General features: G+C 36.0%; 1 long non-coding RNA gene across 1 annotated transcript in view; it reads left to right on the top strand.

Annotated features, from left to right (window-relative positions):
* The window catches only part of LOC309654481, a 495,103-nt gene extending 480,812 nt beyond the window's left edge, over nt 1-14,291 (top strand). The window contains exon 2 of the long non-coding RNA XR_014260284.1: nt 1,845-14,291. This is a non-coding gene — a long non-coding RNA (uncharacterized lncRNA). The remainder of the gene's footprint in view (nt 1-1,844) is intronic.
* The last annotated feature ends 7,565 nt before the right edge of the window (nt 14,292-21,856 follow it).

Consider the following 21,856-nt stretch of genomic DNA (forward strand, 5'->3'; position numbering starts at 1 on the left):
CTCAGTCATGTTACAGGTTAAGGTGAGCCTGACAAATCCTTGAAACTCCACCTGAGGCCTGGAGTCATGGCCCTATGGATTTTAATAGCAGTTCCTTTCCTGACAAGAAATGAAGTTTCTTTACAAAGCTTCCACCATGTTTCCATCAACCTATTGTAACGTGTCATATAGATTGCTCCAGAATCTATATTTTCTTCCTATCACTTGTTTGATTGCAATGAGCTTCCTCTCTTGGTATTTATACCCTCTCCCCATCCTCTAGCATCAACTATCCTATTTTTGTGGTATTCACTGATAGTGTCATTTTATGAATCCACCATTCCAAAACTTATTGCCTGCCCTTTGACATTGCTTGGGATATCTCCTCCTTTATACATGACCTTTTTAGAGCATTGGCATCATATTTTTTCCTCCAGCTTATGCCCATAATTTTTTTCAAAATTCAATTCATCTTTCTTCTTCCAAGAATTCTTCCTGAACAAAACTCACCTTCTTTGAATTGCTGCTTTATTGTGTGTTCCTTAACTTTTCAGAATGGATGCATTCATGTTTCTGAAACTTCTTTCCTGAGACATTTCTTTTTTTTTTAATTTAATTTCATTTTTTTTATACAGCGGGTTCTTATTAGTTATCTATTTTATATATAGTTGTGTATATATGTCAATCCCAATCTCCCAATTCATCCCACCACCACCCCTTCCCCACCGCTTTCCCCCCTTGGTGTCCATACGTTTGTTCTCTACATCTGTGTCTCTATTTCTGTCTTGCAAACTGGTTCATCTGTACCATTTTTCTACATTCCACATATATGTGGAATACGATATTTGTTTTTCTCTTTCTGACTTACTTCACTCTGTATGACAGTCTCTAGGTCCATCCACATCTCTACAAATGACCCAATTTCGTTCTTTTTTATGGCTGAGTAGTATTCCATTGTATATATGTACCACATCTTCTTTATCCATTCATTTGTTGATGGGCATTTAGGTTGCTTCCATGACCTGGCTATTGTAAATAGTGCTGCAATGAACATTGGGGCACATGTGTCTTTTTGAATTATGGTTTTCTCTGGGTATATGCCCAGTAGTGGGATTACTGGCTCATATGGTAATTCTGCTTTTAGTTTTTTTTTTTTTTTTTTGCAGGGGCTCCAGGACCAACAATCACCAGCTGCCTGATTACCAAAAAATTATGCTTCCGAAATCTCTTGATGTCGATTCCGCATGAAGAACAAACGAGCTGTCCCACCTGTGTCACTCATGACAGAAGCCCTTTTTTTACTTTTAGTTTTTTAAGGAATCTCCATGCTGTTCTCCCATAGTGGCTGTATCAATTTACCTTCCCACCAGCAGTGCAAGAGGGTTCCCTTTTCTCCACACCCTCTCCAGCATTTGTTGTTTGTAGATTTTCTAATGATGCCCATTCTAACCAGTGTGAGATGATAACTCATTGTAGTTTTGATGTGCATTTCTTTAATAATTAGTGATGATGAGCAGCTTTTCATGTGCTTCTTGGCCATCTGCATGTCTTCTTTGGAGAAATGTCTATTTAAGTCTTCTTCCCATTTTTTAATTCGGTTGTGTGTTTTTTTAATAGAGTTGTGTGAGCTGTTTATATATTTTGGAGATTAATCCTTTGTCCATTGATTTGTTTGCAAATATTTTCTCCCATTCTGAGGGTTGTCTTTTTGTCTTGTTTATAGTTTCTTTTGCTGTGCAAAAGCTTTTAAGTTTCTTTAGGTCCTGTTTATTTTTGTTTTTATTTCCATTACTCTAGGAGGTGGGTCAAAAAGGATCTTGCTGTGATTTATGTCAAAGAGTGTTCTTCCTATGTTTTCCTCTAAGAGTTTTATAGTGTCTGGCCTTACATTTAGGTCTTTAATCCATTTTGAGTTTATTTTTGTGTATGGTGTTAGGGAGTGTTCTAATTTCATTCTTTTACATGTAGCTGTCCAGTTTTCCCAGCACCACTTATTGAAGACTGTCTTTTCTCCATTGTATGTCCTTGCCTCCTTTGTGATAGATTAGTTGACCATAGATGCGTGGGTTTATCTCTGTGCTTTCTATCCTGTCCCCTTGATCTATATTTCTGTTTTTGTGCCAGTACCATGTTGTCTTGATTACTGTAGCTTTGTAGTATACTCTGAAGTCAGGGAGCCTGATTCCTCCAGCTCCATTTTTTTCCCTCAAGACTGCTTTGGCTATTGAGGGTCTTTTGTGTCTCCATACAAATTTTAATATTTTTTGTTCTAGTTCTGTAAAAAATGCCATTGGTAATTTGATAGGGATTGCATTGAATCTGTAGATTGCTTTGGGTAGTATAGTCATTTTCACAATATTGATTCTTCCAATCCAAGAACATGGTATATCTCTCCATCTGTTTGTGTCATCTTTGATCTCTTTCATCAGTGTCTTTTAGTATTCTGAGTACGGGTCTTTTACCTCGTTAGGTAGGTTTATTCCTAGGTATTTTATTCTTTTTGTTGCAATGGTGAATGGGAGTGTTTCTTTAATTTCTCTTTCTGATCTTTCATTGTTAGTGTATAGGAATGCAGGAGATTTCTGTGCATTAATTTTGTATCCTGCAACTTTACTAAATTCATTGATTAGCTCTAGTAGTTTTCTGGTGGCATCTTTAGGATTCTCTATGTATAGTATCATGTCATCTGCAAATAATGACAGTTTTACTTCCTCTTTTCCAATTTGTATTCCTTTTATTTCTTTTTCTTCTCTGATTGCCATGGCTAGCACTTCAAGAACTATGCTGAATAATAGTGGTGAGAGTAGACATCCTTGTCTTGTTCTTGATCCTAGAGGAAATGGTTTCAGTTTTTCACCATTGAGAATGATGTTTGCTGTGGGTTTTTCGTACATGGCCTTTATTATATTGAGGTAGGTTCTCTCTATGCCCGCTTTCTGGAGAGTTTTTATCATAAATCAGTGTTGAATTTTGTCAAAAGCTTTTTCTGCATCTATTGAGATGATCGTATGGTTTTGATTCTTCAGTTTGTTAATATGGTTTATCACATTGATTGAGTTGTGTATATTGAAAAATGCTTGCATCCCTGGAATAAATCCCACTTGATCATGGTGTATGATCCTTTAAATGTGCTGCTGGATTCTGTTTGCTAGTATTTTGTTGAGGATTTTTGTGTCTATGATCATCAGTGTTATTTGTCTGTAATTTTCTTTTTTTGTGGTATCTTTTTCTGGTTTTGGTATCAAGGTGATGGTGGCCTCGTACAATGAGTTTGGGAGTATTCCTTCCTTTGCGATTTTTTGGAAGAGTTTGAGAAGGATGGGTGTTAGCTCTTCTCTAAATGTTTGATAAAATTCACCTGTGAAGCCATCTGGTCCTAGACTTTAGTTTGTTGGAAAATTTTTATTCACAGTTTCTATTTCATTACCTGTGATTAGTCTGTTCATATTTTCTATTTCTTCCTGGTTCAGTCTTGGAAGGTTATACCTTTCTAAGAATTTGTCCATTTCTTCCAGGTTGTCTGTTTTATTGGCATAGAGTTGCCTGTAGTAGTCTCTTATGATGCTTTGTATTTCTGCGGTATCCATTATAACTTCTTTTTCATTTCTAATTTAATTTATTTGAATCCTCTCCCTCTTTTTCTTGATGAGTCTGGCTAAAGGTTTATCAATTTCGTTTATCTTCTCAAAGAACCAGCTTTTAGTTTTATTGATCTTTGCTATTGTTTTCTTTGTTTCTATTTCATTTATTTCTGCTCTGATCTTTATGATTTCTTTCCTTCTACTAACTTTGGGTTTTGTTTCTTCTTCTTTCTCTAGTTCCTTTAGCTGTAAGGTTAGATTGTTTATGTGAGATTTTTCTTGTTTCTTGAGGTAGTATTGTATTGCTATAAACTTCCCTCTTAGAACTGCTTTTGCTGCATCCCATAGGTTTTGGATTGTCGTGTTTTCATTGTCATTTGTCTCTAGGTATTTTTTGATTTCCTCTTTGATTTCTTCAGTGATCTCTTGGTTATTTAGTAATGCATTGTTTAGTCTCCATCTGTTTGTGTTTTTTACATTTTTCCCATGTAATTTATTTCTAATTTCATAGCGTTGTGGTCAGAAAATATCCTTGTTATGATTTCAGGTTTCTTAAATTTACCAAGGCTTGATTTGTGACCCAAGATGTGATCTATCCTGGAGAATATTCTGTGTGCCCTTGAGAAGAAAGTGTAATCTGCTCTTTTTAGACGGAATGTCTTATAAATATCAATTAAATCTATCTGGTCTAATGCATCATTTAAAGCTTGTGTTTCCTTATTAATTTTCTTTCTGGATGATCTGTCCACTGGTGTAAGTGAGGTGTTAAAGTCCCCACTATTATTATGTTACTGTCAATTTCCTCTTTTATAGCTGTTAACAGTTGCCTTATGTGTTGAGGTGCTCCTATATTAGGTGCATATATATTTATAATTGTTATATCTTATTCTTGGATTGATCCCTTCATCATTATGTAGTGTCTTTCCTTGTCTCTTGTAACATTCTTTATTTTAAAGTCTATTTTATCTGATATGAAGATTGCTACTCCAGCATTTTTTTGATTTCCGTTTGCTTGGAATATCTTTTTCCATCCCCTCACTTTCAGCCTGTATGTGTCCCTGGGTCTGAAGTGGGTCTCTTGTAGACACCATATATATGGGTCTTTTTTTTGTATCCATTCAGTGAGCCTCTGTCTTTTGGTTGGAGCATTTAATCTATTCACATTTAAGGTAATTATCTATAAGTATGTTCCTATTACCATTTTCTTTATTGTTTTGGGTTTGTTTTTGTAGGTCCTTTTCTTTTCTTGTTTTTCCCACTTAGAGAAGTTCCTTTAGTTTTGTTGTAGGGCTGGTTTGGTGGTGCTGATTTCTCTTAGCTTTTGCTTGTCTGTAAATCTTTTGATTTCTCCATCGAATCTGAATGAGATCCTTGCTGGGTAGAGCAATCTTGGTTGTAAGTTCTTCCCTTTCATCTCTTTAAATATTTCATGCCACTCCCTTCTGGCTTGTAGTGTTTCTGCTCAGAAATCAGCTGTTAACCTTATGGGAGTTCCCTTGTATATTATTTGTTGCTTTTCCCTTGTTGCTTTTAATAATTTTTCTTTATCTTTAATTTTTGTCAATTTGATTACTGTGTGACTCGGTGTGTTTCTCCTTGGGTTTATCCTGCCTGGGACTCTCTATGCTTCCTGGACTTAGGTGGCTATTTCCTTTCCCATGTTAGGGAAGTTTTCGACTATAATCTCTTCAAACATTTTCTCGGGTCCTTTCTCTGTCTCTTCTCCTTCTGAGACCCCTATAGTGTGAATGTTGGTGCATTTAATGTTGTCCCAGATGTCTCTTAGGCTGTCTTCATTTCTTTTCGTTCTTTTTTCTTTATTCTGTTCCATGACAGTGAATTCCAGCATTCTGTCTTCCTGCCCACTTATCCGTTCTTCTGCCTCAGTTTTCTGCTATTGATTCCTTCTAGTGTAATTTTCATTTTAGTTATTGTATTGTTCCTCTCTGTTTGTTTTTTCTTTAATTCTTCTAGGTGTTTGTTCTTTAATTCTTCTAGGTCTTTGTTAAACATTTCTTGCGTCTTCTCAATCTTTGCCTCCATTCTTTTTCCGAAGTCTTGGATCATCTTCACTATCATTATTCTGAATTATTTTTCTAGAAGGTTGCCTATCTCCACTTCATTTAGTTGTTTTTCTGGGGGTTTATCTTGTTTCTTCATCTGGTACATAGTCCTCTGCCTTTTCATTTTGTCTATCTTTCTGTGAATGTCGTTTTCGTTCCCCAGGCTGCAGAATTGTAGTTCTTCTTGTGTCTGCTGTCTACCCTCTTCCCCTAGACATTTCTTATAGCTTTTCTTTCTTTTCTACTGAGAATGCAAACCCTTCAAGAGATAGCGTTCAAAGTTTTAAAATGTTATATGCATTCTATTGCCTAGCAGAGCTCCTTATATAGGATAAAAATTTTAATAATTGCTTCCTGAATAAAATTACAGTTAGTTAAATGCTACTACAGATTCTCATTAGTTATTACTATTATATTTGCATACATCCTGCTTTCTCTATATCCCTTCCCTAAATAGGTAGAAAAATTGATTTATTGATTTGGATATTAGTACTGATTGTCGTCTCTCTGTATTTTTAATTATACCATGGCAATCTCCCTTGAAATAAAGGTTCATTTTTAATTGTGACATTTCTTGGCCTTAGAATGGGTCCTTGTACATACTGACCCAAAGTAACACATTTCTAATGGAAATTAATTTGAGCAATTTACTGGCAGAACTTCAAGTTTCACCCTTTGTTATTTTCCAATTCCAGTGCTACAGTCCTAACTGTATCATGTGCTTCTATGTACTTGTTTAGTAAGACCTCAATCCAGGTTCAAGAAATAAAATGAAGCTGCATCATTTCAGTTATATTCTTAAAATTCTTAAAATTGTATTGTTATTGTATAGATGAGTGAGTGACTTGATTTTCACCTCACTAAATAAAATACGGGGTTGACTAGTTCACTCAGGATCATCTGTTCTTTGAGTCCTGCTACACAGTTTTGTGCACTCAAGTATAAAGACAACAAAACCTGGATAATGAGGAAGAAAGAATGTACTATAAACTTAAAAAAGAAGGAGGGAGATAAACAGTAGAACAGAGGATTAGAAATATTGGCTCTGGAGCCACAATATTTGGTTTAAATACCAACTCACCATCCCCTAGTTGTACAGGCTGTCTTTGCCTCAATTACCTAATGTGTAAAATGGAAATAAAATGCAGCTTTACCTGGTTATTGAGAGAAACCAATGGCATATGGAAGTAATGTGCTTATACAGCATCTGGGAGTCTGTGGCTTTTACTCCACCCATTCTAGCTATTATTTTTATGATTGTAATGGTGAATTAATCAGGTGGACAGTCTCTCTGCTTTGGCTGTGAGTCAGTCCACTTGGATCAAGCCACAGTCAAGTGCATGTTTATTTGACCAGCACAACTGCCCAGCTTCCAGCCGCCATGTTTCTTAGTTCCATCTGTGTGGGCTGAGTGTAAAGGAGGATGGCAAAACTGAAGAGGAAAAAAGACAAGTCCCCTGAGCATTAAACAGAATATATTCCCCACGCCTACTCCAAGAGATTAAAGAGATGGATTCTCGAGGTTCTTCAGACTGACTAATTTATATGTATATCGAGGATTCAGCTGGAGAATTTTTTAAAAAGGAGCTGGGGGAAAATATGATGCTCTCAGAGTCCCAGTGGTATTGCCACATTCATTTTACTAGAGCATTCATCCTTTAGTACTTTCATGGATTGACATGAGGGAGGAATTCGCATGTCATGGAAGATAACATCTCACTGTTGCCAAAGGAGTCTATTCAGACAAGCATGTTAGTGGGTTGATAACTTATTCGGTATTGCAGAGGACTCAAAGATAGACATTTCGCCTTTTATCTCCATCTCTGTGCTCCCTGCATACTAAAGATAGTGCAAAACAGCCAGATACATCTTAACTAACCCACGTAGAAAAGAGGGACTTTTGCTAGCCTGCTGCCAAGGCTGCGAAGTTAAAGGAACAAGGTGTCACGAGGCCTAATGACAAATGAATTAAACATGTTTATGCCCCAACTTGAGTGATATGTGAATGTATTCTTAAAGCTTAAACCTAGTGATAATTTAGCAAGAAGAGGTGTAAAATAAATGGGATGTAGACATTTTGCAGCAGTCTGTGGTGGAGGGGTGGGTGAATAAAAAGCAAATAGTGAGGTTGTGATAAAAAAAAAGTAGGTTAACTAATATGAATATTTATATTAGTTGACAAATATTTTGAGGAGAAGGAAGGAAAAATGAAAACTAAACAATGGCTCTAAATATGTATTAAAAGAGAGAACATTCTAATTCTCTCTGCATTCTCAGAAAGGTAAAGAGGCAGGATTCTTTGTTAGACACTGTACAAAAGGAACATCTATATTTTTGTCAGCACCAATCATTGAGTATTTATCCTTTACTCAAATAGTATATTTCCTCTCTCAATTACCTATGGGTGGTAGTGAAGTGGGATCATTTAAGATTGTGTTCAAGATAAATTTCAAATATGCAAGGTGAAGTTGACCGTGAAGATAGCAATTAAATTATTTTAGATCAGGAAGATCACAGTAAATGATGAGATCAGAAAACTGAAACCCAAAAGTGACATTTTGGTCAAAATTTCTAACTCACCTTTTGTATTTAGCTAGAATTTGTAGCTATGTTAATAATATAAATATAATTATCTAAATGAAAAATTAATATTTTAGAGAAAAGTGAAACTCTTAATGGTTACTGTTGCTCTGTTTAAAGGGCTTGAAAAGTGATTAAAATAATATGAACCAAGATGGTAAAAATTGGTTCATTCAGTTGGAAGATTTCAAGTGCTTTTTATCTTTTGCTTTCCAGCTTTTTCCTAGATTTTCTAAATATTCTAAACTTAGTATGTATTTTTATAACCAAGAGAAAATAATGTGTAAGTGCTTCTCAAAAAAATTTTCTGTATTAAAACCCATTGTTTGATGATCCATATGGTTTCCAATTATATATATATTAAAAATTTTTATTTTATTGAAGTACAGTTGATTTACAATGTTGTATTAATTTCTAATCCAACATTCTACTTAACACGCTTACATGTTCCTTTTAAACATCTTTGAAACAACGAAATACTATACTTGAAAAAGTTTGTCTCATACAGACACCATTCAGGAAAACATATGTTTCATGGCCAAGTAAATGAAAAGACTATTTTGAGACTTTACCAGGTCCTCAACAGAGTAAACAGAACACTCAAAAATGGGTTCAATTTTTTTCAAATGAAATTTATAATTCAGTAGCTTTAAGTAGAGTATTATGGACCACAAATACACATAACTTAAAATATTATACACCTAACAGCATGCAATCTGTTCACACTCTTTAAAGTGTTTGTGCTGGTATTAGGAAGTGTATGAGCCATGCCTCCTCTGCCTAACTCCCTCTTCTGCCTTCAGTTGATTTTTATAAATATGTTTGTACCTGTCTACAGGTGAAGTGGAAAACAAGTGTTTTGTTTATTTGATCAATATAGGGAACTAAACTGAAAAGTTCAGGTACCTGTAAAATTGTGTAATCTCGTTTAGCTACACGTACTAAGATAGAAATGTTCCCTCTTCAACTTGTGTCATGTAGAACTAGCCATCCTTTAATGGAAAGTTCCTTTGTCTCAGCTCTAGTACCTTCTATCATTTTCCAGGTGGGCATAAGATTTCTTTCTTTCATTTTCCTGTCTAACAGTGAGTGAGTTCTGATTGGTCAGGAGCTTCATCGAAATCCTTGAGTGCACAGGGTACTTTACTAACTCAAGAACTATTTAAAAATAAATTATAACTGTAAATGCAATTTTATAGTAAGGCCATCAGCTTGGAAAATATAAATCTGTAATATTTATATATGGGCTGCCATTGCACAGAAGTCATAACCTCCCATGAGAATGCGTAAGGGGCTAAGCCTTTGCATCCCACCTCGAATGATTTTAACTTTTAACTTTTCTTCAAGAGTACCCAGATTAGCACCTGTGACTTATGGCTGCATCAATTCATACAGAAATGTGTCATACCACTGCAAGGGAAGTAGTTCATCTTCTACATGATGACACCTGCACATCTCCAAAACCTGAAAGGACTCTGGACATGCAAAGTCAAAATGGCTTTAGAAAGAATCCAGGGTCTAATTATAAACCTGATGAGCAAGAATTTACAGAAATAGAACAGAGCCATGCTGGGTGATATGTCTTTGCTGATTTGTCTATTTATAAATTGACATCGGGCTAAAATCCTAGGTACTTTGACCCACTCAAATACATGAGAGTACAATACTGATTTGAAAAGATTTGGTTAATAATCACTGATCCTCTAAATTTTTCTTTGATTTTTCAAATTAATTAGTTTGAACACAATAGCATCAATATGTTCAGTATTTTAGTTTCTCATTTAGAACTGGACATATAACATTAGAAATTATTTCTCTATATACTTACTTATTTCCTAGTCACTATCATTTGGAGTTTGTTTATATTTATAAACACATAGAATTTGAATGTACCAAAATATACTAATTCAAAAGAAATCCCCTTTCTTGGATATTTATGAATATCAATCATGTGAGAATTTCTTTGATGTTTCTGGTAAAATCCAAGTACACTTCAGTTGTATCATTAGTGGTGTCATGATGAAAATAGCCATGTGTTATGGTCAACTTCACATCCAATGAATTGTGTCCATAAATTTATACTTCCTTAATACCTCTGGATATAGATTTGAGCCTGATAAATGTGACACCATTGGAGGTCCATTAAAAATGTGGCCACATTAGAAAACATCCATTAGATAATATTTTATTCATTGACAGCTAATTGTATCTTGGTTTAAATCGCTTTTGCTTATGATTGAGCAAGAAAGAGAGTAAACAATACTTGCACAGACACTAATTTTCAGTACATGATTAGTAAATATTGTTCAATGAAATATTTTTAAATGTCATTTTCCACTGAGACATTAAGCCACATGACTTCAACTAGAGTCTTTATGTAGCTAACTCCCAAATATAAATCTCCAGCTGCCATATTTTTAATGAGTTGTTTGAATTTAACTGCATGATGAGCTTTCTAAATGGGTGTTTCCCTAGCCTGGCAATATCATCATGTCCCTTTCAAGCTTCTGCCTTCTCTTCTGTGCTTTATATCTGTGAAAGTCATGACCACTGCCTTCAAATCTTTAAACATCATGTTGCTTTCTCTTTCTTCTCTCTCCACATACCATGAGTTGCACACTAAGCTTGTTTGCCTGTCTTTTCAGTTCTTCCCATGCCCACCTTTTCTCTTCTATTTCCACTCTTGCTACATGTGCTCAGACTCTCAACATTTACTGCACAGACCTCAATAACTTTCCAGTTGTTTTTCCCTCCCACCATCTCCTTTGACCTTAGCCCACATTAGCACAACGGCAAATTAATATTTCTTTAGCATATACTTGGGACGTTAAGGAGTGTTTTTTCAAACCTTCAGTGGTTCTCAAATCCAAACTTCCACAGTAAACCCTTCCAAGTTTGGCTCCAAACTTCTTTTCTTTTCTTCTTTTTAAAATATATTTATTTATTTATTTATTTATTTATTTATTTATTTATTTATTTATAGTTGCATTGGGTCTTTGTTGCTGTGTGCAGGCTTTCTCTAGTTGCAGCAAGAGGGGACTACTCTTTGTTGTGGTGCACGGGCTTCTCATTGTGGTGCCTTCTCTTGTTGCAGAACATGGGCTCTAAGTGCATGGGCTTCAGTAGTTGTAGCACAGGGGCTTCGGTAGTTGTGGCGTGTGAGCTCAGTAGTTGCAGTGCACTGGCTCTAGAGCACAGGCTCAGTAGTTGTGGTTCACAGGCCTAGATGCTCCACGGCCTGTGGGATCTTCCCGGACCAGGGATCAAACCTGTGTCCCCTGTATTGGCAGGCAGATTCTTAACCACTGTGCCACAAGGGAAGACCAAAACTTATTTTCTAAGGAATTCTGCTTTTAGCTTTGACATGAAAAGAGCTTGGAAATAGTCATGCCCATCCTTCCAACAAGAAGCTGGACATCAACAACTTTTCTTAGACCCACCAGAGAACTGATGCGACAAGGCAAAGTGCCATACTGAAATCTGAAGACAATGTGACATCTTAAGAGTTATATCAATGCAGATCTGTTTACCAGGAGCAGAAGCCTCTGGGTCCATAAGATGATAGGAACACTAAAATAGTAATGCTGATGAATTACTGGAGTGAGAATGTGGATAAGTATGAGAGGGAAAAAATCTTAGAGGGCACCCACACTTTTATTGGGCTTTCTTTCCAGGAATTCTATGAAGATACAAGAAAGGCCCTGACCCTCCAGTGGTTCTGGCAGGGGAAGGGGAAGAGAAAACCTTATGAAACATGTCCAGAGCCCTTTCCATAACAAAGTTTTGCTCTTTAGGGAAAAGAACTTTGTCAGAGTACAGTTCTGAAACCTTACTCCAGCTGGAAAAAGGGAATTCCTCTCTACCCCAGCCTCATACAGCCTTCCTGTTTGACCTAACATGGGGGGGATTACAATCAATTGGGACTTAATCAGAAAATTATAGAGCATTTCTGCCCTCTGTACCCTACCACCACACCAATAAGGATTTAGGATAATAACAGTGGATTACAGCTTAAAGAGCTGTAAGACACAAGCTCTCTCTAAGGAGCAGTACTTAGGAAAGTCCCAAAGTCAAGAAAAAAGACAAAAACAAGGACTAGAGGATTTTGAAACCTCTGGTACCTATAGCTACAGCAAACATGAAACACAGCCCACCTCTTAGCAGATTAATGTAAATCCTTACACTAAAAGCCTACTTACCTCAGTTCACATTCCTTGATACTACATCTATAGATTTAAAGTGAAAATAATAAAGCATGGAGAGAGGCAAGGGAAAACAGTATGAAAAAGAATCATCAGCACACAGACTCAGTTATGACACAGATGTTGGAATTTTCAAACAGGGAATTTAAAATAACTGTTTCATATGTTAAGGGCTCTAATGAAAAATGTAGACAACATGTAAAGAAAAAAATTGAAAACAAAACCAAATAAAACAAAAACAGAGAGATAGACACTCTAAAAAATATATAAAGGAAATGCTAGAAATCAGAAACTCTGTGATAGAAGTGAAGAATGCCTTCAACAGGCTCATTAGTAGACTTGACATAGCCAAGGAAAGAAATAATGCACTTGAAGATATGGCAATAGGAACTTCTCCAACAGAAAAGTAAAAAAAATAATAATAAATAAAAAGAACAGAAGATTTAAGAACTGAAAGACAGTATCAAAATATGCATAGTGGAATAACAGAGCATGAAACAGCAGTATTTTAAGTAATAATAGCTGAGAACCTTCTAAAACAAATGACAGACACCAAACCACAGATTCAGGTGCTCAATAAACACCTAGAGGGATAAATACCAAACACACACACACACACACACACACATTATATTCAAATTTCCAATAATTAGATACACAGAGAATTGAAGGAAGCCAGAGTGGGGAAAAACATCTTAACTCTAGAGAAATAAGGATAAGAATTACATCAGACTTCCTTTCAGGAAGCTTGCAATCAAGGAGAGAGTGAAGTGATATATTAAAGTGTTGAAAGGAGAACACTACCAACCTGGAATTACACATCAAGCCAAATTATCCTTCAAATATGAAGGAGAAATAAAGACTTTCTCAATAAACAAAAACAAGCAGTTCGTTGTGAGCACACCTCCTCCATAAGAAATGTTAAAAGAAATTTTTAGACAGAGAAAAAACTACATAGGTCAGAAAGTTGTATCAACATAAAGAAAGGAAGCGGGTAGAAGAAAAAATTGTTATTATTTTAATTGATCAAAATGATCAATTAAATACTAAATAGGAGGTACCTAGAAGAATCAAATTCATAGAGTCAGAAAGTACATTGGTAGATGCCAGGGGCCATGGGGTGAGGGTGGGTTAAGGAGGGAGAATGGGGAGTTAATGTTCAAAGGAGACAGAGTTTCAGTTTAGGAAGGTGAAAAATTTGGGAGATGGATGAGAGTTGCACAACAATGTGAATGTACTTAGTGTCACTGAACTGTACAGTTAAATATGGTTAAAATAGTATGTTTTATATTATGTGACTTTTACCACAGTAAAAAAATTTTTTTTAATGCTAAATCAATAAGAGTAACACTGCATTGAGTTATTCTAGCATATATATGTACACATTTATACATACATATGTATATGTGTGTACATGTATATATATAATGAATGGCATCAATAGTCTAAGGGATAGGAATTGGGAATATTCTGTTATAAGGTATCCATGCAACATGTGAAGTATGCAACCTGTTATTTGAAGGTGGACATAGATTATTCCAAAATTTATATTATAAACTCTAGGGTAATCACTAATTTTAAAAGAAAATTGTAAGTGACATGATAAAAGAGTAGATAAAATGAAATCTTGTAAAATGCTCAGTTAAGCCCAGAGAAGGCAGAGTGGATGGGGGGGGGGGCAAAAAACAAATTCAACAAGAAACAAGTAGAAAGATGGTAGATATTATTCCAACCATATCAGTAGTTACTCTCAATGTGAATGGTCCAAACACACTTAATTGTCAGAGTGGATTTAAAAAATCAAATAAATCCTCATTTTCATCTTTTGGACTTACTCCATTCCTATTTTAAATATAGTATACTATGATGTTAAAAAAAAAACAAAATCACAAATGGTAATCTCCTAAACTCTATCCGCAAATCAATTTAAACATATGGATTCAATTGAACTGGTTGAAGTGAGTAGATATTTTACATTTGTAAGCACTTAGGAGTAATGTTTTCTAAGATTAAGAATTAGGTCAGTAGAAAATTAAAACCTAATCTATTACATTCTGCTCATTAAAGATTTTAAAAATGTATTTATAAAGGTGTGCTGAGATGTGTTTACTGTAATGATAACTAAAATAAAATATCTAAAAATACATTTCATCTCCATACTGAATTTTATCTTTTTAATTGATATGAGCAATGACTTCTCTTATTGCATCTAAGTAATTGGCAGGTATAATTATTTTGCCATTTGTTACAGCTCTTCCACAAAATGTAAGTTAATAGTGGTATAATCCTTGAAAACTTCCTTCCAGACAGAGTCCATAGAGCTCTGGGTCTTTAGCCCTCAAAAGACACATATGGTGCATGTTCAGGTGAACTCATAAAGATTTTGAGAAAACAGAGATGGAGAATAAAGAATCCTATTGATGTGCTTCTGCTATAGGTTTTGTCTGTTAACCTGGGGGAGAATTTATTTATAGTTAAGCTACCAAAATCTTTCTCGGCCAATGTATTATTTATTTTGAAAGATAAACAAAAATGGTCAAATCATAGGTGTTTCAAATGCAAAAAAAGTACTGTTTTTTATAACTCTATTCAATACACTTTTTCCATTTTAAATAGGTCATTACATTTTAAGCATTTCTTTTAGCAAAAGTTGCTTTCTTCTTTTTTTTTTTTAAATCTCAGCATAATCAGTAGGACTTTAAATAACTTTATTATTTGCATTTCAAATTACAGCTGAAGAGAGAAACTGAAGTTGGTTTCCGAATGTACAGTAAGGAAAAGGAATTAACAAGGAAACAAGTTTTACCTGAAGCATTTTTTTTACTATTAATTTGTAATATCCTAAACTCAATGTAGTCCAAAAAATGTACATTTCTGTTCTCCTTTAAATTTAAAAAAGAATGAATAAATTCTGAAGTCAAATTGGAGCATATGGACTCATGCACATTCTTCCACAGGAAAAATAAATAAATACTAGGTGATTATTTCATCACAAATAGATTGATATAGCTACTCATTTCAAAATGTTAACTTTATTTGTGAACAGCAGATGCAGACAAGTGTGGGTGCCTGATACCAGGGATACAAGATGGATACAAATGCTATCAGCAATCTTGTGCATTAGGAACATGTGCCACTGCTGCTGAGTTGACACTACCAGGGTAAATACAAAAATTTTTTCGTCTTCAGAGAATTTTAGTCAAACTCTGGTATTCTTCTTGATATCCTAGATATTTTTTACAGTAGAGTTTTGTTGTTGTTTTTTTTTCAAATTTGAATGTGTGTATAATCACCTAGTGATTCTGTTAAATGCATGTTCTGAATCAGTAGGTCCTGGGTGGAGTCCAAGAATTTGCATTTCTAACAAGCTCCTAAGTAATGCTGATATTGCACTTCCTAGGACCATACTTTAAGATGTAGTGTTTTAGAGGATTACTCTATACATTTAAAAGGAGCTTAGCAATATACACATTATTATAAATAACATTTTTTCCTATTTAAATACATAATAAAATTCACAATGACATCCTCATTTATATTTTGGTAGCTTTTGATATTGTAGATAATAAAAAAGAAATGGCTTTGCTTTGGTGGCTTGGGATTTTTTTTTTTTTTTTTCTTTGCAAGGATTTAGATTGAACCCCTTTGTAGTGAATTAGATTTGGATTCCCAAAAGCTAAGTTCTGTGTTTGTCAGTAGAATGATAATCCTTTTCCATATGGGCAAAAATCACTTTGGGCTTTGTTTCTTCACTTTGCCTTAGCTCATATGTCATCATCCACCATTATATGTGGAGAACACAAGGTGCTTTAGCAAGTAGGCATGTGCTGATTTCGGAGTTAACACCTCACTTTATTAGATGCTAATGGTACAAAAACAAATAAGACATTACCCCTGACTTTGGGGCTGGAAAATATAGCCAAATAATTTCAAGATAGTTACTGAAATAACTAAATATGTAGACTACTACTCTAAGAGATCCTCTAGCTATCATCTAATTAGGGGAGAGTCATGGAAAGGTTAATGAAAGAGGTTGAGCAAAGCTTAGAGAGCTGAGAAGGACTTGGCCATCTAGAAAAGGCCATCAATGACATTGAAATGGAAATCCATGCAGTGTTGTAGAAGTCTGTGAAAGTCTGGCTTGTTTGAGGCAGTGCAAGTCATTTGGTACTGATGGAACAATCAGTGGAAAAGAAGGCAAATGGTAGAAATGGACCAAGTTACGGAAGGATGCTCAATGTTGTGTATTTTTTCCTGGCAATATGGAATCACTCATGATTTTAAGTAGGGTAATGATGTGATAAGATTATTTTACCGTAGGTCTTTTATCAACCTTCTCTTCAATGTTATGCAGAACAGATTACTTCCACAAAATGTAAGTTTCTACCATAGCCTTTTCAGAGTTTAATGTTTGTTAAACAAAAAAAGAAAGAAAGAAAGAAAAAAGGAAAATAAAAAGAAATAGTTATTAAAATAAATTTTTTTAAAAAATTATTAAAAAGTAATAAAAAAAGAAAAAAGTAAGAAAGAAGAGAGCAACCAAACCAAAAAACAAATCCACCAATGATAACATGTGCTACAAACTATACAAAAAAAAAAAAAAAAAAGACAGACGGAACCCTATGACAAATGTAAAAGCAAAGCTATACAGACAAAATCATATAAAGAAGCATATATATACATACTCACAAAAAGAGAAAAAGGAAAAAAATATATATATATATAAAAAGGAGGACGAGCCAATCAAATCAATAAACAAATCTACCAGTGATAATAAAGTCTAAATACTGAACTGAGATAAACATAAAACCAGAAACAAATTAAATGCAGAAAGCAAACCCCAAGTCTACAGTTATTCCCAAAGTCCACCGTCTCAATTTTGGGAAGATTCGTTGTCTATTCAGGTATTCCACAGATGCAGGTACATCAAGTTGATTGTGGTGATTTAATCTGCTGCTCCTGAGGCTGCTGGGAGAGATTTCCTTTTCTCTTCTTTTTTCGCACAGCTCCTGGGGCTCAGCTTTGGATTTGGCCCCGCCTCTGCGTGTAGGTCACCTGAGGGCGTCTGTTCTTTGCTCAGACAGGACAGGGTTAAAATAGCAGCTGATTAGGGGGCTCTGGCTCACTCAGGCCGGGGGAGAGGGAGGGGTATGGAATGCGGGGAGAGCCTGCAGTGGCAGAGGCCAGCATGACACTGCAACAGCCTGAAGCATGAGGTGTGTTCTCCCAGGGAAGTTGTCCCTGGATCACGGGACCCTGGCAGTGGTGGGCTGCACAGGCTCCCCAGAGGGGAGGTGTGGATAGTGACCTGTGCTTGTACACAGGCTTCTTGGTGGCTGCAGCAGCAGCCTTAGTGTTTCATGCCGGTCTCTGGTGTCTACGCTGATAGCCGCAGCTCGTGCCCATCTCTGGAGCTCATTTCAGCGTGCTCTGAATCCCCTCTCCTCGTGTACCCCAAAACAATGGTCTCTTGACTCTTAGGCAGGTCCAGACTTTTTCCTGGACTCCCTCTTGGCTAGCTGTGGCGCAGCAGCCCCCTTCAGGCTGTGTTCACACAGCCAACCCCAGTCCTCTCCCTGGGATCTGACCTCCGAAGAAGCCAGAGCCTCAGGTCCCAGCGCCCACCCATCCCAGCTGGTAGGTGAGCAGATAGGCTTCTTGGGCTGGTGAGTGCTGGTTGGCACAGATCCTCTGTGTGGGAATCTCTCTGCTTTGCCCTCTGCACCACTGTTGCTGTGCTCTCCTCCTTGGCTCTGAAGCTTCCCCTCCACCACCTCCCATCTCTGCCAGTGAAGGGACTTCCTAGTGTGTGGAAACATTCCCTCCTTCACAGCTCCCTCCCAGTGGTGCAGGTCCCATCCCCATTCTTTTGCCTCTGAGTTTTCTTTTTTCTTTTGCCCTACCCAGGTACATGGGGAGTTTCTTGCCTTTTGGGAAGTCTGAGGTCTTCTGCCAGACTTCAGTAGGTGTTCTGTAGGAGTTGTTCCACATATAGATGTATTTCTGATATATCTGTGAGGAGGAAGTTGATCTCCATGTCTTACTCTTCTGCCATCTTGAAGGTCTCTTCCCCACTATGTATTTTTATATGACTAAAATTAACACTTATTAATAATTACTAACCTGATACCTGTTCAAAGGATTTCATAAAATATATTATGTCACCACACCCCATCTAATTGCTCATTCTCTGGTCCCATTGAGTTGACATGTAATAACTTCGTTATAAAGTTTTTGCTCAGGATTATCACAAAGCTGATCAGAATCCACTTTCTTCCTTTTGGAAACTGGAACAACTTCTTTTCATTAAAAGTAATTATAGATATGTTAGGGCTTAAGTCTGCCATTTTGTTTTTAGTATTCTGTTTGTTCCTTTGTTTTCTGGCATTACTCAAAAAAGATTTAGAATTCTATTTTGATTTCTTTATACTATTTTTGTGTTTTCTGTTTTTTTTTTAAACAACTTTATTGGAGTATAATTGCTATACAATGGTGTGTTAGTTTCTGCTTTATAAAAAAATGAATCAGCTATACATATACATATATCCCCATATCTCCTCCCTCTTGCGTCTCCCTCCCATCCTCCCTATCCCACCCCTCTAGGTGGTCACAAAGCACCAAGCTGATCTCCCTATGCTATGCGGCTGCTTCCCACTAGCTATCTATTTTATATTTGGTAGTGTATATATGTCAATGCCATTCTCTTACTTCGTCTCCGCTTACCATCCCCCTCCCCATGTCCTCAAGTCCATTCTCTATGGCTGTGTCTTTATTCCTGTCCTGCCACTAGGTTCTTCAGAACAATTTTTTTTTCTAGATTCCATATATATGTGTTAGCATATGGTATTTGTTTTTCTCTTTCTGACTTACTTCACTCTGTATGACAGTGTCTAGGTCTATTCACCTCACTACAAATAACTCAATTTCGTTTCTTTTTATGGCGAGTAATATTCCACTGTATATATGTGCCACATCTTCTTTAGCCATTCATCTGTTGATGGACCCTTAGGTTGCATCCATGTCCTGGCTATTGTTAAATAGTGATGCAAAGAACATTGTGGTACATGACTCTTTGAATTATGGTTTTCTCCAGGTGTATGCCCAGTAGTGGGATTGCTAGGTCGTATGGTAGTTCTATTTTTAGTTATTTAAGGAACCTCCATACTGTTCTCCATAGTGGCTGTATCAAATTACATTCCCACCAACAGTGCAAGAGGATTCCCTTTTCTCCACACCCTCTCCAGCATTTATTGTTTGTAGGTTTTTTGATGATGGCCATTCTGACCAGTGTGAGGAGATACCTCACTGTGGTTTTTATTTGCATTTCTCTAATGATTAGTGATGATGAGTATCCCTTCATGTGTTTGTTGGCAATCTCTATATCTTCTTTGGAAAAATGTCTGTTTAGTTCTTCTGCCCATTTTTGGATTGGGTTGTTTGTTTTTTTTGACATTGAGCTGCATGAACTGCTTTTATATTTTGGAGACTAATCCTTTGTCAGTTGCTTCGTTTGCAGATATTTTCTCCCATTCTGAGGGTTGACTTTTCATCTTGTTTATGTTTTCCTTTGCTGTGCAAAAGCTTTTAAGTTTCATTACATCGCATTTTTTTTTTGTTGTTTCTTTTTCCATTTCTCTAGGAGGTGGGTCAAAAAGGATCTTGCTGTGATTTATATCATAGAGTGTTCTGTCTATGTTTTCCTCTAAGAGTTTTATAGTGTTTGGCCTTACATTTAGGTCTTTAATCCATTTTGAGTTTATTTTTGTGTACGGTGTTAGAGAGTGTTCTAATTTCATTCTTTTATATTTGGCTGTCCAGTTTTCCCAGCAGCACTTATTGATCAGACTGTCTTTTCTCCATTGTATGTTCTTGCCTCCTTTATCAAAGATAAGGTGACCATATGTGTGTAGGTTTATCTCTGGGCTTTCTATCATGTTCCATTGATCTGCATTTCTGTTTTTGTGCTAGTACCATACTGTCTTGACTACCGTAGCTTTGTAGTATAGTCTGAAGTCAGGGAGCCTGATTCCTCCAGCTCCTTTGTTCTTTCTCAAGACTGCTTGGCTATGCAAGGTCTTTTGTGTTTCCACACAAATGGTGAAATTTTTTGTTCTAGTTCTGTAAAAAATTCCATTGGTAGTTTGAGAGGGATTGCATTGAATCTGTAGATTCCTTTGGGTAGTATAGTCATTTTCACAATGTTGATTCTTCCAATCCAAGAACATGGTATGTCTCTCCATCTGTTGGTATCATCTTTAATTTCTTTCATCAGTGACTTATAGTTTTCTGCATACAGGTCTTTTGTCTCCTTAGGCAGGTTTATTCCTAGGTAATTTATTCTTTTGGTTGCAATGGTAAATGGGAGTGTTTCCTTAATTTCTCTTTCAGACTTTTCATCATTAGTGTATAAGAATGCAAGAGATTTCTCTGCATTAATTTTGTATCCTTCTACTCTACCAAATTCATTGATTACTTCTAGTAGTTTTCTGGTAGCATCTTTGGCATTCTCTATGTATGGTATCATGTCATCTGCAAACAGTGACAGTTTTACTTCTTCTTTTCTGATTTGGATTCCTTTTATTTCTTTTTAGTTTCTGATTGCTGGGGCTAAAGCTTCCAAAACTATGTTGAATGATAGTGGTGAGAGTGGGCAACCTGGTCTTGTTCCCGATCTTAGTGGAAATGGTTTCAGCTTTTCACCATTGAGAATGATGTTGGCTGTGTGTTTGTCATATCTGGCCATTATTATGTTGAGGTAAGTCACCTCTATGCCTTCTGTCTGGACAGTTTTTATCATATATGGGTGTTGAATTTTGTTGAACGCTTTTTCTGCATCTATTGAGATTATCATATAGTTTTTATCCTTAAATTTTAAATATAGTGTATCACAATGATTGATTTGTGTATATTGAAGAATCCTTGCATTCCTGGGATAAACCCACTTGATCATGGTGTATGATCCTTTTAATGTGCTGCTGGATTCTGTTTGTTGTATTTTGTTGAGGCTTTTGCATCTATGTTCATCAGTTGATATTGGCCTGTAGTATTCTTTTTTTGTAACATCTTTGTCTGTTTTTGGTATCAGGGTGATAGTGGCCTCGTAGAATGAGTTTGGGAGTGTTCCTCCCTCTACTATATTTTGGAAGAGTTTAGAAAGATATGTGTTAGCTCTTCTGTAAATGTTTGATAGAATTCGCCTGTGAATCCATCTGGTCCTGAGCTTTTGTTTGTTGGAATATTTTTAATCACAGTTTCAATTTCAGTGCTTGTGGTTGGTCTGTTTATATTTTCTATTTCTTCCTGGTTCAGTCATGGAAGGTTGTGCTTTTCTAAGAATTTGTCCATTTCTTCCAAGTTGTCCATTTGATTGACATATAGTTGCTTGTAGTAATCTCTCCTGATCCTTTGTATTTCTGTAGTGTCAGTTGTTACTTCTCCTTTTTCATTTCCA

The sequence above is a fragment of the Balaenoptera physalus genome (assembly GCF_965194825.1).
Source record: "Balaenoptera physalus genome assembly, chromosome: 2".
Taxonomy (NCBI): Eukaryota; Metazoa; Chordata; class Mammalia; order Artiodactyla; family Balaenopteridae; genus Balaenoptera; species Balaenoptera physalus.